The sequence below is a fragment of the Erinaceus europaeus genome, chromosome 11 (assembly GCF_950295315.1).
Source record: "Erinaceus europaeus chromosome 11, mEriEur2.1, whole genome shotgun sequence".
NCBI classification, from domain to species: Eukaryota; Metazoa; Chordata; class Mammalia; order Eulipotyphla; family Erinaceidae; genus Erinaceus; species Erinaceus europaeus.
Window position 1 is genome coordinate 66,725,949 of NC_080172.1, and position 14,410 is coordinate 66,740,358.

A 14,410-nucleotide genomic window follows, 5' to 3' on the forward strand; every position below is an offset into this window, starting at 1 on the left:
CGCCTACCTCTGCCCCTGCCCCAGAGAGATCCTGGAACACCATAAGTTATAAGCAGCACAACTCCAGACTCAAAAGCAACACCTCCATTTGTCCTGTAGCAAATGGCTGAACCCTAGAGGCCTGTGCCCAGTACATCACAGAATCACCAGGTCTTCTTGGGACTAGGGTGGAGCTGGGCTCCCAGTGCACACTGCTACTTGTGGGAAACAGCAGCAGGAGAGCCAGTCTGGCTTCTTAGATGGGATGGAAGAGAGGGTCAGAGCAAGGAGAAAATGTCTCCTCATAGTTGTTAGGCAGGACTCCAAGAAGCTAGCAATTAAGGTCTCAAGTCTTAGTGTCACACATCTTGACACACAGCCATGAATATGGCATTGTAGAAGCATGGCTTTAAGGAATCACTAATAGCTGGGGATGAGGGAGTTGGTCAAAAATCTAGGTAAAAGTACTGATATCTTGGCCAGGGAAACAGCTCAACTGGTAGAGCATCAGGCTTGTACATCTGAGGTTCCTGGTAAGAGCCCTGAAGCTGCATGTATTAGAATAGTCCTCTGACAAGGCTCGCTGCTTCTCTTGTGAATCTCTCTCTCTCTCTCTCTCTCTCTCTCTCTCTCTCTCCAAAAAAATTGTTAAAGTAATGATAATAATATAGAGGTCAAGTGGTAGTAGCCAAGTAGAGCACACACATACTATGTACATAGACACAGATTCAAGCTTGAGCTCCCCACCTGCTGGAGGGAAGCATCTTGAGCAGTGAAGCAGTGCTGCATGTGTGTGTCTCTCTCCCTATATACCCCTCCCCTCAATTTCTCTCTTTCCTAGTCTATTGATAGCAAATAAAAAGAAAAAAGGGCAAATAAATTAAATAAGTTTTTTAAAAAATAACAGTATTGCTGTCAATATGCCGATTTTGATGTTTGGGCAGGTTTTCATTTTGGTAGTTATAAGAAAATATTCTTGGTTTGGGGAGGATGGGGGAATACTGCAGTAAAGAAATGTTGTGTCTGTAACTTACTTTCTAGCTAAACGAGAAAGTGGTGGAGGGTGTTAAGGAGCAAATGTGAAGAAGTGTCAGCACTTGGAATATTTGGATGAAGGCACACAGGAATTCCATGTACGCTCTCTATATGTTTTGAATTATGTCTAAATAAAAACATTTTAAAGACTGGGATCATCCAAAGACTTCTAAAATGCATTCCATATTTATGCATTCCTAACACATGTAGAAGGAAGAAGACAGAAACCAAGCAGCAGGGGGTTCCCAAGGGGAGCCTTGCTCTAGAGGACAGTCAGTGCCGGCTACTTCTTGCTGCTTAAGGAGAAAACCTTGCTCCTGGCAGCAATGCAAAGCCCTTACCGTCCAGGCTGAAAATCAATGTCTCTCCTCTCCTCTCCTCTCCTCTCCTCTCCTCTCCTCTCCTCTCCTCTCCTCTCCTCTCCTCTCCTCTCCTCTCCTCTCTTCTCCTTTCCTCTTCTCTTCTCTCCTCCCCTCCCTACTTCTTCTTCTTTTTCTCTCTCTGTCTCTCTCTCCCCCTCTCCTCTTTCCTCTCTCCTTTCTCTCTCTCTCTCTCTCTCTCTCTATCCATCTCTACCTCCCTCCTCAACATCTCTGCTTCTATTTTAAAACTCTAATTGTTAGAAGAATTGTGGAAAAATTGAGCCACCAGCCAATGGTGTACCTGGTTGAGCATGCACATTAGCAAGGACACTGACTGGTTCAAGCTCCTGGTCCCCACCTACAGAAAGGAAGCTTCAGGAGCAGTGCTACAGGTGTCTCTCTTTCTCTCTTCTTCTCTATCTCCCCTTACCTCTCAATTTATCTCTGTCCTATCAAATTAAAATTATAAGCTAGTAAACAAATAAAATCTTAAGAAGAAATATGAAAAAATAGAACTAGCAGCTGTAGAGATGTTTTAAAAGCTGGAATTACAGAACATATCCACATGAGGTTCCAGGTTTGAGTGGTGCTCTAGTCTCAACTATTTCTTTCTTAATAATCTTTTAAGCCTTTTTACTGATTTGATAATGGTTCACAAAACTGTATTATTTCAGGAGTATAGTTTCACACTGGTATATGTGTGTATGTGTGTGCATGTGTGTGTGTGTGTGTGTGTGTGTGTAGAAAGAACCGCACACATCACCGTCAATATTCCTGCACCCTTCCACCTATGCACCCACTCTCACCTTTCCCTCTGAGAGCCTCCATAACTTTCACAGAGTCTAAGAGACAACTTGATCACTTTTTTCCCCCTACAAGTTTGTTTCAGGGAGCTAGGAGACAGCTCACCTTGTAGGGAATGTACCAAGCCCTAGGCTCCAACCTAGGCACCAAGCAAACGCACTGTGGCACCAAGGGAAGCTCCATGGATGGTGGAGCAGTGTTCCCTTCTCTCTGTCTCTCTCCCTTTCTGTCTGAAATAAAAAGAATGAGAAAATTAGTCAGAGAGTAGTGGAATCACATATAGTCAAGCTTTTGGCACTGAAAAAAAATACGGGGGTCCGGCACTAGTGCAGTGGGTTAAGTGCATATGGCACAGAGTGCAGGGACCGGCAGAAGGATCCCAGTTTGAGCTCTCAGCTCCCCACCTGCAGGGGAGTCACTTCACTGGAGGTGAAGCAGGTCTGCAGGTGTCTATCTTTCTCTCCCCCTCTCTGTCTTCCCTTTCTCTCTCCATTTTTCTCTGTCCTATCCAACAGCAACAACATCAATAACAGTGCTAATAATGACCACAATAATGGTAGAGCAACCGGGGTAACAAAAAAAAAAAAAAAAGGAAAAAAAAATGGCCTCCAGGAGCAGTGGATTAGTGATGCAGGCACTGAGCCCCCAGCAATAACCCTGGAGGCAAGAAAAAATAGTTTTAAAAAAATAGAAATGGGGGATCAGGCGGGGGTGCAATGGGTTAAGCACACATGGCACGAAGCACAAGGACCGGTGTAAGGATCCAGGTTTGAGCTCCCAGCTCCCCACCTGCAGGGGGGTGAAGCAGGTCCATAGGTGTCTATCTTTCTCTCTCCCTCTCTGTCTTCCCCTCCTCTCTCCATTTCTCTCTGTCCTATCCAATAACAACAACATCAATAACAACAATAATAGCAACCACAACAATGATACAACAACAAAGGCCACAAAAGGAAAACAAAAAAGTCTCCAGGTTCAGTGGATTCATGGTGCAGGCACCAAGTCCCAGTGATAAACCTGGAGACAAAATACTAAGGATGAGGATAAGGATAAGGATGAGGATGAGGATGAGGATGAGGATGAGGATGAGGATGAGGATGAGGATGAGGATAAGGATAATAGAAATGGGGCTGGGCAATGGCCCACACGTTATAAAGTGCAAAGACCCAGGACCAAGCCGCCGGTCCCTACCTAAAGGGAGGAAGCATCAGGAGCAGTGAAGTAGGCTGCAGTTATCTCTCTGTCGCTCTCCCTCTCTATCTCCTCTTCTCTCAATCTCTCTCTGTCTACATCCAATAAGTAAATATAATATTTTTTAAAACCCAGTGCTTAACTTTAAAAAAATAGAAATGGGGGGGTCGGGCGGTAGCGCAGTGGGTTAAACTCATATGGCGCGAAACACGAGGACCAGAGTAAGGATCCCGGTTCAAGCCCCTGGCTCCCCACCTACAGGGGGAGGGGGGATGTCACTTCACAAGCAGTGAAGCAGGTCTGCAGGTGTCTATCTTTCTCTCCCCCTCTCTGTCTCCCCCTCCTCTCTATTTCTCTCTGTCCTATCCAATAACAGCAATGGCAACACTAATAATGACAACAACAAGGGTAACAACAAGGGCAACAAAATGGGAAAAATGGCCTCCAGGAGCAGTGGATTTGTAGTGCAGGGAGGTGGTGCAGTGGACAATCCTAGAGGCAAAAAGAAAGAAAGAGAGAGTGAGGGAGAGAGAGAAAGAAACGAAAAATACACATTTCACTTAATTCCTTTCCAAAATGTTCACCATGAGGGCCAACACCATGCAGATCATATGGGAGCTGGTTACCATTCATTGAAACAGAAGGATGGAGCCCAGTGAGCTGTGGAGTCAGGGCTCCAGAGCTGGAGCCCATTGCCACCAAGTGACGCCACTATGGGACTCCAAGGGGTAGGGGGCTACCAGGCCTCTCCATTCCCTAAAAAATACAGGACATGTACATTCAGGGGTGAAGCTTCCAACTTTTAAATTAGAGCAATCATAGGTTTCTGACACAGAGGACTCTCTGACCCCTGGGCCAAGATGGATGCAGCCACTGGTTCCTGCAGCCCGACCTGGAGCAAGGTAGACAGAGCAGAGGGGACAGCCCCAACCTCAAGAAAGGAGTCCACAGGGCAACCTGGCTTCAAGTTATGAAGATTCTAGGGTCCCGGTGGTGACGCACCTGATCGAGTGTACATGTTACAATGTGCAAGGACACAGCTTCGAGCTCCTTGTCCCCACCTGCAGGGGGAAAGCTTTGCAAGTGGTGAAGCAGTGTTGCCTCTCTTTCTCTCTCCCTATCTATTACCCCCTTCCCTCTCTATTTCTGGCTATCTTATCCAATAAATAAATAAAGATAATTTTAAAAATTAGGGAAAAAAAGCTATGAAGATTCTCCATCCCCCTGCAACAAGTGGTAGTGGGATGTCTGGTGAAATGCAGCCACATTCACAAAAGAAGCACTTCTCCTCTGGAATATTAATGTGTTTTAAAATATCAGATATTAATCACAGGCAGTGATAATGCAAATAAATTCCACTTCCGAGATGACATCTGGCATCTCTGTTTTGAAGCTTATACCTTCTCGGCTGCAGAAATTATAAATAGCCTGAGCCAAAACATCCATCTTGAATGGGAGTGTTGCAGTGTGCAGTGATGGATTTATCCAGAGCAGCATTTAAAACATTGCAACATTTTTGGATCATATTTATACTTTATTTACTTATTAGATATAAACAGAGAAATCAAGAGGAAAATGGGAGAGAAAGAGAGACAGAAAGACACCTGCAGCACTGCTTCACTACTCATGAAGCTTTCCCGCTGTAGGTGGGGATCTAGGGCTTGAATTCGGATTTTTTTACATTGTAACATGTGTGCTCAACCAAGTATACCACTGCCCAATCCCTTCCACTTTTATTTATTTATTTATTACTCCATACTGTCCTGAGAAGGAGACCTTGAACGCAATTCTGAGAAGACACATCACAGAGGAGCCTATGAGATCCTATCACTAAGTTGTGCCCCAAAGACCAAGTCAGCACATAGGTCACATGGCAGCTTGACACTGTGCTTTTCTCAATGGACATTTCCTGGGGAGTCAGCGCCCAGAATCACCTTAACAGACCAATGGCACCATGACTAACAGCAGAGGCCAGTGCCTGCTTCTAGTTGCTATGAGGCTGGTGTCCAGTGAGTCTGTCCTCAACAACTCAGAGCAGGTCAGGGAGCAGCAGGTAGTAGGCAGTACTCTAGGTTGTGCTCACCTCTGCAGAGTTCCTGGCAGCTGGCAGTGTCCATGCCCAGGCCTGTGCCTCTGTGGACCAATTAACCAAGCCAGAAGTACTTGGGGGCTATCTTCCTCTACCATAAGCTAACAAAGGAAGACCTGAAGCCTCCTCCCATATGCCTCTATCCCTGAGAACTGAGTCCTGATGTGGCAGAGCCTTTAGCCCATCCCAATAGTGCTCTGTTGTGATGATGGGGTTTAGAGGAGCAAAGCTATGCAGGCTAAGCAGGGCAGCAGTTTGAGTGGGAGCACTTACATGCACGCCTTATCTCAGTGCCTCCTCTGGGTGCCTTCTGACGTGCGTGAGTCATGTCCCAAGGTGGAATGGAATGTGTGCTCCATCTGGTCTTGGAGCTGAATGCTGTGCTAACTCAAGCCAGTTCCTTTCTCTAGGAAAAGCATAAGGAGAGTGGGCTGAGAGTGTGAACCCAGATCTTCACTGACTGTGTTCCAATTAAGCCTGTGGCAGCGTGAGTCCCACAACATGAAAGTCACCATGGTTAGCAGCTACATCTCCAGACGACGGCAGTCCTAGGGAATGTCATCCCAAGCAGACCTGTGGCTCCCCAACTGCAGTGTGAATAGAAGTGCCAGAGATGTTACAATGCTGGTTCCTGAGTTACCACTCAAAAACTGGACTCACAGAGGCCTTTTAACAAGCTCCAACTCCTCTCCTAGGAATGTATCCAAAGAACACAGAAACACCATCTGAAGAGATCTCTGTACACCTACATTCATAGCAGCACTGTTTGTAATCGCCCAAACCTGGTAACCACCCAGATGCCCAATTACAGATGAGTGGTTTAAAAAGTTGTGCTCCCCACAATGACCCTGGGTCCATGCTCCCAGAGGGATGGAGAATGGGAAAGCTATCAGGGGAGGGGGTGGGATATGGTGATTGGGTGGTGGGAATTGTGTGGAGTTGTACCCCTCCTACCCTATGGTTTTGTTAATTAATTCTTTCTTAAATAAAAAAAATAAAATAAAAAAGTTGTGCTCCAGGTTCCCAGACTCAATCCCCAGAATACCATAAGTCACAACTGATTAGTGCTCTTATCTCTATCTCTCTGTGTATTTTAATTAAAATAAAATAAATAGATGGGGGCTGGGTGGTGGCACACCTGGTTGAGCACACACATTACAGTGCGCAAGGACCCGGGTTTGAGCCCCCAGTCCCCACCTGCAGGGGTAAAGTTTTGCGAGTGGTGAAGCAGTGCTGCAGGTGTCTCTCTGTCTCCCTCTCTATCATCCTCTTCCCTCTCGATTTCTGGCTGCCTATATCCAATAAATAAATAAAGATAATAAATAAATAAATAGATGGACTGAATGGTGGCACATCTGGTGGAGTGCACATGTTACAGTGTGCAAGGATTCAGGCTCAAGTCCCCCAGCCCCCACCTGCAGAGGGAAGCTTCAAGCAGTGCTATAGGTCTCTCTCTCTCTCTTTCTCTAGCTCCCTCTTCCCTCTAGATTTCTGTCCCTATCCAATAAATAAATTATATATTTAAAATAAAAAGTATTTCAAAATAAAGTTGTGATATACATCTAAATAACGTAATAGTACTCAGTTGTAAGATGATGAAATATTCTCTTTTCCTACAGCAACCTTGGGGCTGGGGGGGGGGGCGTCATGCTGAGTGAAATAACCCAGAAGGAGAAAAGCAAATAGTAGATGGTGGCATTCACAGGCAGAACCTAAGAAACAAATGTGGTGCAGACAGCACCAAGGCTAGGCTGCCTGCCAGGGACAAGTAGAATCAGGGAGCTGGGCAGCCTGAACCACAATGGTATTGCAGCCCTGCCAAGGGCTGGACTTTCTCCTTTGGTGATGAGAAGCCAGTGGGGAGGTTTTAGTGTGGAATTAGTTGAGAACATGGCTGGTAGCTTCACAGGAGTGGGTCTCCTGCAAAGGAAAATTGAAGGCAGAAAAAGCCGGAAGCTGTTGTCAGAAAATCACACGCCCCCAACACACACACACACACACACACACACACACACACAGGGGCAATTCAACTCCCTTTTGTGTTCCATGTGTCTGAAAACATATTTCCACAGGTGGGAGAACTGCTGTTCCCTAGACCTCTGACTAAGTCTTATTTCAGATTTCTGGGGAGAAATGAATGCCTGCTTGTGCTGAGATGTCTTTTTCACCTTGGCTCATTTTCACCATCCTCACATTGGCCACTAGATGGCACCAGACTCCACGTGTTGGGGAGGAAAGCGTGGGGTCACATAAGGGGACTGCAGAAGGGCTTCATTTTGAGAAGTGTAGATTTCGCTTGCCCTCATTTAATTCAGTTCTTCTAGGATACATTCTTCTTGTGAATGTATTATTTTTATAAACTGATTCTTTTTATAACTATCTATGAAGGATATACTCCTGAATATAAATAACTCACAAATATTTTTTAGCCTCTGTTCTTCAGTCTTCAGGAAAAAATTAATTAAAGGAAGAAAGAAAGAAAGAAAGAAAGAAAGAAAGAGGGGGGAGGGAGGGAGGAAGGAAGGAAGGAAGGAAGGAAGGAAGGAAGGAAGGAAGGAAGGAAGGAAGGAAGGAAGGAAGGAAGGGAGGGAAGGGAGGGAGGGAGGAAGGCAGGCAAGCAGGAAACTGGAGCAGAAACCAAGTACGCATTCCTTGAAATTCTGACATGGTGGCTGAGCAGAGGCGCATCTGGTTAAGCGCACATCACAATGTATAAGGACCCCAGTTCAAGCCCTCAGCCCCTCACGGGGGGGGGGGGGGGGAGCTTCACAAGTGGTGAAGCAGGTCTCCAGGTGTCTGTTTCTCTGTCTCTCTCCTTCTCTATCTCCCCCTTCTCTCTCAATTACTCTTACCTAATCGAAACTAAATAAATAAGTAAGTAAATTCTGACATTAAAAATTACTACTTGGGAGTCACGCAGCGTGTTAAGCCCATGTGGCGCAAAGCACAAGGATCCCGGTTGGAGCCCCCCCCTCCCCACTTGCAGGGGGCATCGCTTCACAGGCGGTGAAGCAGGTCTGCAGGTGTCTGTCTTTCTCTCCCCCTCTCTGTCTTCTCCTCTCTCCATTTCTTTCTGTCCTATCCAGCAACAACGACATCAATAATAGCTACAACAATAATAAACAAGGGCAACAAAAGGGAATAAATAAATATTTTAAAAAGAAGAACTTGTCCAGACAGCTGACTCACAGGGGAGGAATTGTGTCTTGCCATGTGTGCAACCCAATTTTCAACCCCAACACCATATTGGAGATACCATTGCACTGGGAGGCTTTGTGCCCCCCTTTCTCTTTTGTTGTTTTCGACGGGCTGGATTCAAGGGTGGGTAACAGACGACCAGGGACTCATGGTTGAGCTGTATGCAGTATCTCTTTATTCATGCAGGACGCAGCGCAATCTATACCAAGCTAAGCTAAACTAAAAACTACAAACAATCTTGACCTTATAAATATACTAGCCCAGTAGGGTGGGAACAGGATGCGACGCAGAGAGGGTGGAGAGAAAAGTGACTGGTGAAAATCAGGGTATGACAAGGAGAGGGGGCGGAGCAGGCAAGAATTCTACCACTGAACCACCAATGCCCTGGAGGGAAGGTGCTGCTTGTTAACAGTGGTTATGTAAATAGAATGAAGTGGTTATGTAAATAGAATAGTGTTAAGCAGGGGGGATTAAATTAATGAAACAGAAGGGGTTTTTAGAAGCATACCAACACTCTTTGTCTGTCTGTCTGTCTGTCTGTCTGTCTCTCTCTCTGAATAAAACAGTCCAGAAATGGTGGAATTGCTCTTGTGTGAGACTTTGTCTCCACAACAAACAAATAAGAATTGGCCCGATTAGATTAAATGGATGGTTCTGTCCATTGAAGGAAAGGGGGCATCAAGTGGGCCTGTCAATGCCCACTTGTCAAGGCCATGGACACCTTATGCCTTCAGCCATTCTCTCTCAGGTACACTGGGGCTGCCTCGTACAGGACAGCTCTAGCAGGGATGAGGTCACTGCATGATTTGGAGGGGTCCCCACCTGGAGCTCTACAACGAAGGGTACATTGGGTATGAGAAGGAGACATGTGTCCAGGCCCTAAGTCTGTAGTAGGAGGAGGCATTCCACCTGCAAAAGGGGGCACCAGATTGAAGTTGGGGTGGTGTCTATAAAAGGCATTGCAAAGGAAGAACTGTCCCACGTGGGACCCAGGCCTGGAGGCTCCTGGAGCAGAGGCTGGGCTCTGCTGTACCAGCAGGCAGGCAGGCCTCTGGGCAGGCAAGCCTCCTGCACCCACCCCCACCCCCAAAAGCCAGTAGCAGTGCTCCCACATTTTGCATCTCCTAAACTGAGGATTAAGGTGAGATAGGAAGCTCCAAGCCCCAGGTTCAAGCAAGGGATTTTCTTGCCCCACAAGCAGTGGCCTGCTGGCATAGATCATTTGACACTAGATAGGAGAGACTTTACATGACAAAAAGGGGAGTTATCATCCTGAGAGTCTCTCACCAAGAACAACCACCCATTGCCAGCTTGCAGACCTTCCCACCCCCTGCTCCTTCACACCCTCTGCTCCCCTCCAGACCCTTTTGAGCTGCCTCTTGCTCTCCACTCAAAATGACCCTAAAATCCACTTTCTCAAAAAATATGCCCTGACCAGGAGAAGGAACAACTGTCAACCTCTCTCCCTCTTGGACACAACCAGGTCCCGCTACCTCCCTGAGTTCCCATGGAGCACAGAAGGAACACAGTCACTCCAACATGGTCCAAGTGTTTATTGTGCTGTGTTTAATCTACAGCAGGGCTGGTGGGTGCATGGGACTCACACTGGGAGAGGGGTCCACTGTCATGGTCACAGCTGCTCTGGGGGAGGGGGTGATACTTGCAAAGCAACTGTTGTTTCCTCCTAAAATGTTAACAGCTGACCAGGCTGAACCATCATCCTATGTACATTCTGGGGAGGTTAGCAGACTCAGGGGTCCCTCTGGTTAACAGGTAAAGTATGCAATGAAGTTGTCTCTTTCGCCTCACCTTGGATAAGACTTGAAGGAATCATGATAAGTGAGAGAAGACAAAGAGAGCAGGATGAATGCCAGATGATCTCACTCACAGGTGGGACTTACGAAACAAGGACAGAATGCGGCAAACACAAAGTAAAACTTGTACTAGGGGTGATGTATTGTCACAAAGCAAAGGACTCCGGGAAGGAGAGGAAGGGAGGGGTGGAGGTAGTTTTGGCATCCTGGTGCCTGATGGTAGAAAAGAACCTAAGTTGGGGGTGAGAGTGTATCGTGCTGCGCCACGGAGAAGAGAGAGAGGAGATCCAGAGTGAAGAGGGAACATAAATCTTTATTTGCGCTGGCACCTCAGAGTTGGGTGAGAGAGAAGCAGGTTGGGCCACGTGGAGGTAGCAAAAATGGCCGCCTCACGCAGTAACCTTTCCTGTGTCTAAACACTGAAGTGAAGAAGCCGGCAAGAGAGAGAGGTGCGGAAGAAGGGCTTTTATGGGAGTAGCTCAGGAGAATGGGAAGGGGGAGTAACCATAGCACTCCAGGGTAGGATAATAACTCTCAGGAGAATGGGAAGGGGGAGGAGTAACCAGAGCACTTCAACTATTGCGGGGAATAGACAATGCCCTGAGGACACAACATGGCGGAACAGGCACTCCGAGAATGTCCCAACTCTCGGGGGAACTAGCAATAGCCTGAGGGGACAACATGGCAGATGTGACTGCATCTGCACAATTTCCCAGCATCTCCCCCTTTCCTTTTATCTAATGGCCAAGGCAACAGTCTGTAAAGTCTATGAACTACTCAGGGTCAGTCTATGAAAAACCAGCAACGTGAAGGGAAGGAAGCTGCTGTAAAATTGTCTAAAGTGTCCAAAGGGTATACCGGCAAGTCCAATAGAAGTTTCAGTCCAAAGTAGGTGACTAGAGGGAGAAATGGCAGGGCGTGAAACACTGCAGGAGGAAGTGCAAACACTGCAGGAGGAAACACTGCCTCTGGGATTCTGCTTCTCTGTTGACAGTGAACTGGAACCACCAAAACGTTGACAGGCAAAGCAGAAGTAGAAAGGGCAGACAGGCAGCAAAAAGTTCTGTCCTTGGCGTCTGTGAATCAGTTCTTCAGATCATGTCAGGTGACATCTAGGGTTTGGGGGGGGGTGTGCCACTGTAGTCGTGCCATCTAGTTGGTGATGTCAGAGTGTGCAGGGGTCCAGATGTTTTTTTTGGGGGGGGATTCCTGTGAAAGAAACAGAAACAATCTGCTTCTCATGGTTAGCAGGGCATCTGATTTGAATTTTTTTATAGAAAAAGAGGTTTAGTGCCTTAGCCAACTGAGTATTGGGGGATGTATCTTTCCTATTTATTATTATTATTATTATTATATTTGTCATGGTAATCAGCCGTTATCTGGAAGGTCCTGTGTAATTCACGGGGGAAAAGACTTATCTTTTAACAAAGACTCTAAGGTGTAGGGAAGCAGGAACTTATCTTTTTTTTTTTTTCCTCCAGGGTTATTGCTGGGCTTGGTGCCTGCACCATGAATCCACCGCTCCTGGAGGCCATTTTTCCCCCTTTTTGTTGCCCTAGTTTTTGCAGCCTCATTGTGATTATTGCCATTGTTGAGTTGCTTTGTTGTTGGATAGGACAGAGAGAAATAGAGAGAGGAGGGGAAGACAGAGAGAGGGGGGAGAGAAAGATAGACACCTGCAGACCTGCTTCACCACTCGTGAAGCGACTCCCCTGCAGGTGGGGAGCCGGGGGCTCGAACCGGGATCCTTACGCCGGTCCCTGCACTTTGCGCCATGTGCGCTTAACCCACTGCGCCACCGCCCGACCCCCAAGGAACTTATCTTTTAACAAAGACTCTATGGTCATGCCAATAGCAACCTTGACGGTACATGTGGCTCCCCACATGTCCCCCTTTCATATATATATATGTGTGTGTGTGTGTATGTGTGTGTGTGTGTGTGTGTGTGTGTGTGTGCATGTTTTAATGTTTGGCAGACTTTATTTTGTGGTAGGGTGGACTGTGCCTGTCTTAGGTTGGGGATCAGTCTTCCATCTTACCCGTCATTGGAACACCTGGTCATTTTTGCCCAGTAGTACCAGGTTCCCTGTCTTACATTAACTGAATAGCACTTTCCCCTTTACCCATCATTGGCTAGCCAGCCCTCTACATGGTGGACATTCTGATGGAGGGGGGCAAATCCTCCACAGCAACTCCATATTCTGCCATGTCCAGCCTATGATAGTGAGCTTGTATAGGCTGCATCTTTATGGCATCAATCTGTTGCTGCAAAAAGGCCATGAGCTTGTTAGGAATTATAGGACCTACTGTGAACAGAAGAAGTAAAACAAGCAAGGGTCCCACACCTGAGGGTATCCAGGTAAGGAAGGGGGAATTTATCCATTGGTATGAAGAGGCGGGATCATATCTCAAGTCTAAGGGAAGCAGTCAGTGGATGTGATGTCCAGGGGAACAGCCATTTGTCTTTGGGGGTGGTAAAGGATGTCTGTGGCATGGGTGATGTTATAAAGGGAAACATCTTTAAATTGTTGGCTGACAAAGGCAGGCCTATGGTGGCAAGACAAGATACACCAGTTAATTGTACAAGAATATGTGAATGTTGTTAATTCACATAGGTTGTGTATGGAGGAACTTCTTATAGTTTTATACCTTACCATATGAGCAGATGCTTCTTCATGTGAAGACTCTGACATAGCTGTAGTCAATACGTGTGAAAAAAAAAAAACAAACTTTTAACAAGTTAGACGTTTACTATAATTGATGATTCAATTATAATTAGATTTAAGTATCTTTATAATTTTGTTAAAAGGTCATTTAATGTGATCTCCTGTAGCAGTCTCTACAGCAGGATCTTTAGACCAATTATAGTTAAAATATATATTGATTTTTAACCATTTTTTCTTTGGACTATAAACAGACTCAGGTTACTTAGAGAGTTAACACATGTTAGTGACAGTGGTTTTAAAATTTACAGTGCCAGATTGATGCCAGATCATTGTGGATTAATTTCCACAAGATAGTTTACAGGGCACTTTTGGGGGCCCTCCAAAAGCGCCCTGTATAGAGAATTTGCATTTTAGTTTTGAGGATATATTGTCACATTAAGTATTTAGACTTTTACCTTAAATAGTTAGTTACCTTTAGCAAATTAATTTTTACCTTGGCTAGTAGTAATGTAGCTTTAAGGTTACACATTTAACCGTTAAGTTAATGTTTACCAAACTTGAAACATACCTATAAGCATTTAGTTATAACACACAGGAGGAAAAAAACTTTTGTTATAAAAACATAACATTTTTTTTCAATTAATTTTTTTTATTTAAGAAAGGATTAATTAACAAAACCATAAGGTAGGAGGGGTACAACTCCACACAATTTCCACCACCCAATCTCCATAACACACCCCCTCCCCTGATAGCTTTCCCATTCTCTATCCCTCTGGGAGCATGGACCCAGGGTCATTGAGGGTTGCAGAAGGTAGAAGGTCTGGCTTCTGTAATTGCTTCCCCGCTGAACATGGGCGTTGACTGGTCGGTCCATACTCCCAGTCTGCCTCTCTCTTTCCCTAGTAGGGTGTGTCTCTGGGAAAGCTGAGCTCCAGGACACATTGGTGGGGTCTTCAATCCAGGGAAGCCTGGCCAGCATCCTGGTGGCATCTGGAACCTGGTGATTGAAAAGAGAGTTAACATACGAGGCCAAACAAGTTGTTGAGCAATCATGGGCCCAAAGATTGGAATAGTGGAGAGGAAGTATTAGGGAGGTACTCACTGGAAACTCTAGTGTACTTCTGCTTTCAGGTATATATTTTGCAGTAGTTTATGGATATGTGTGAACATAAGCTCTCTCTCACAGAAACTGGTGTATATCTAGGTTATGGGACTTTGTTAGAAAGTGAACCACCTGAGATGAAATTAGAGTGTACTATAAAAGGAAAGGTCTCA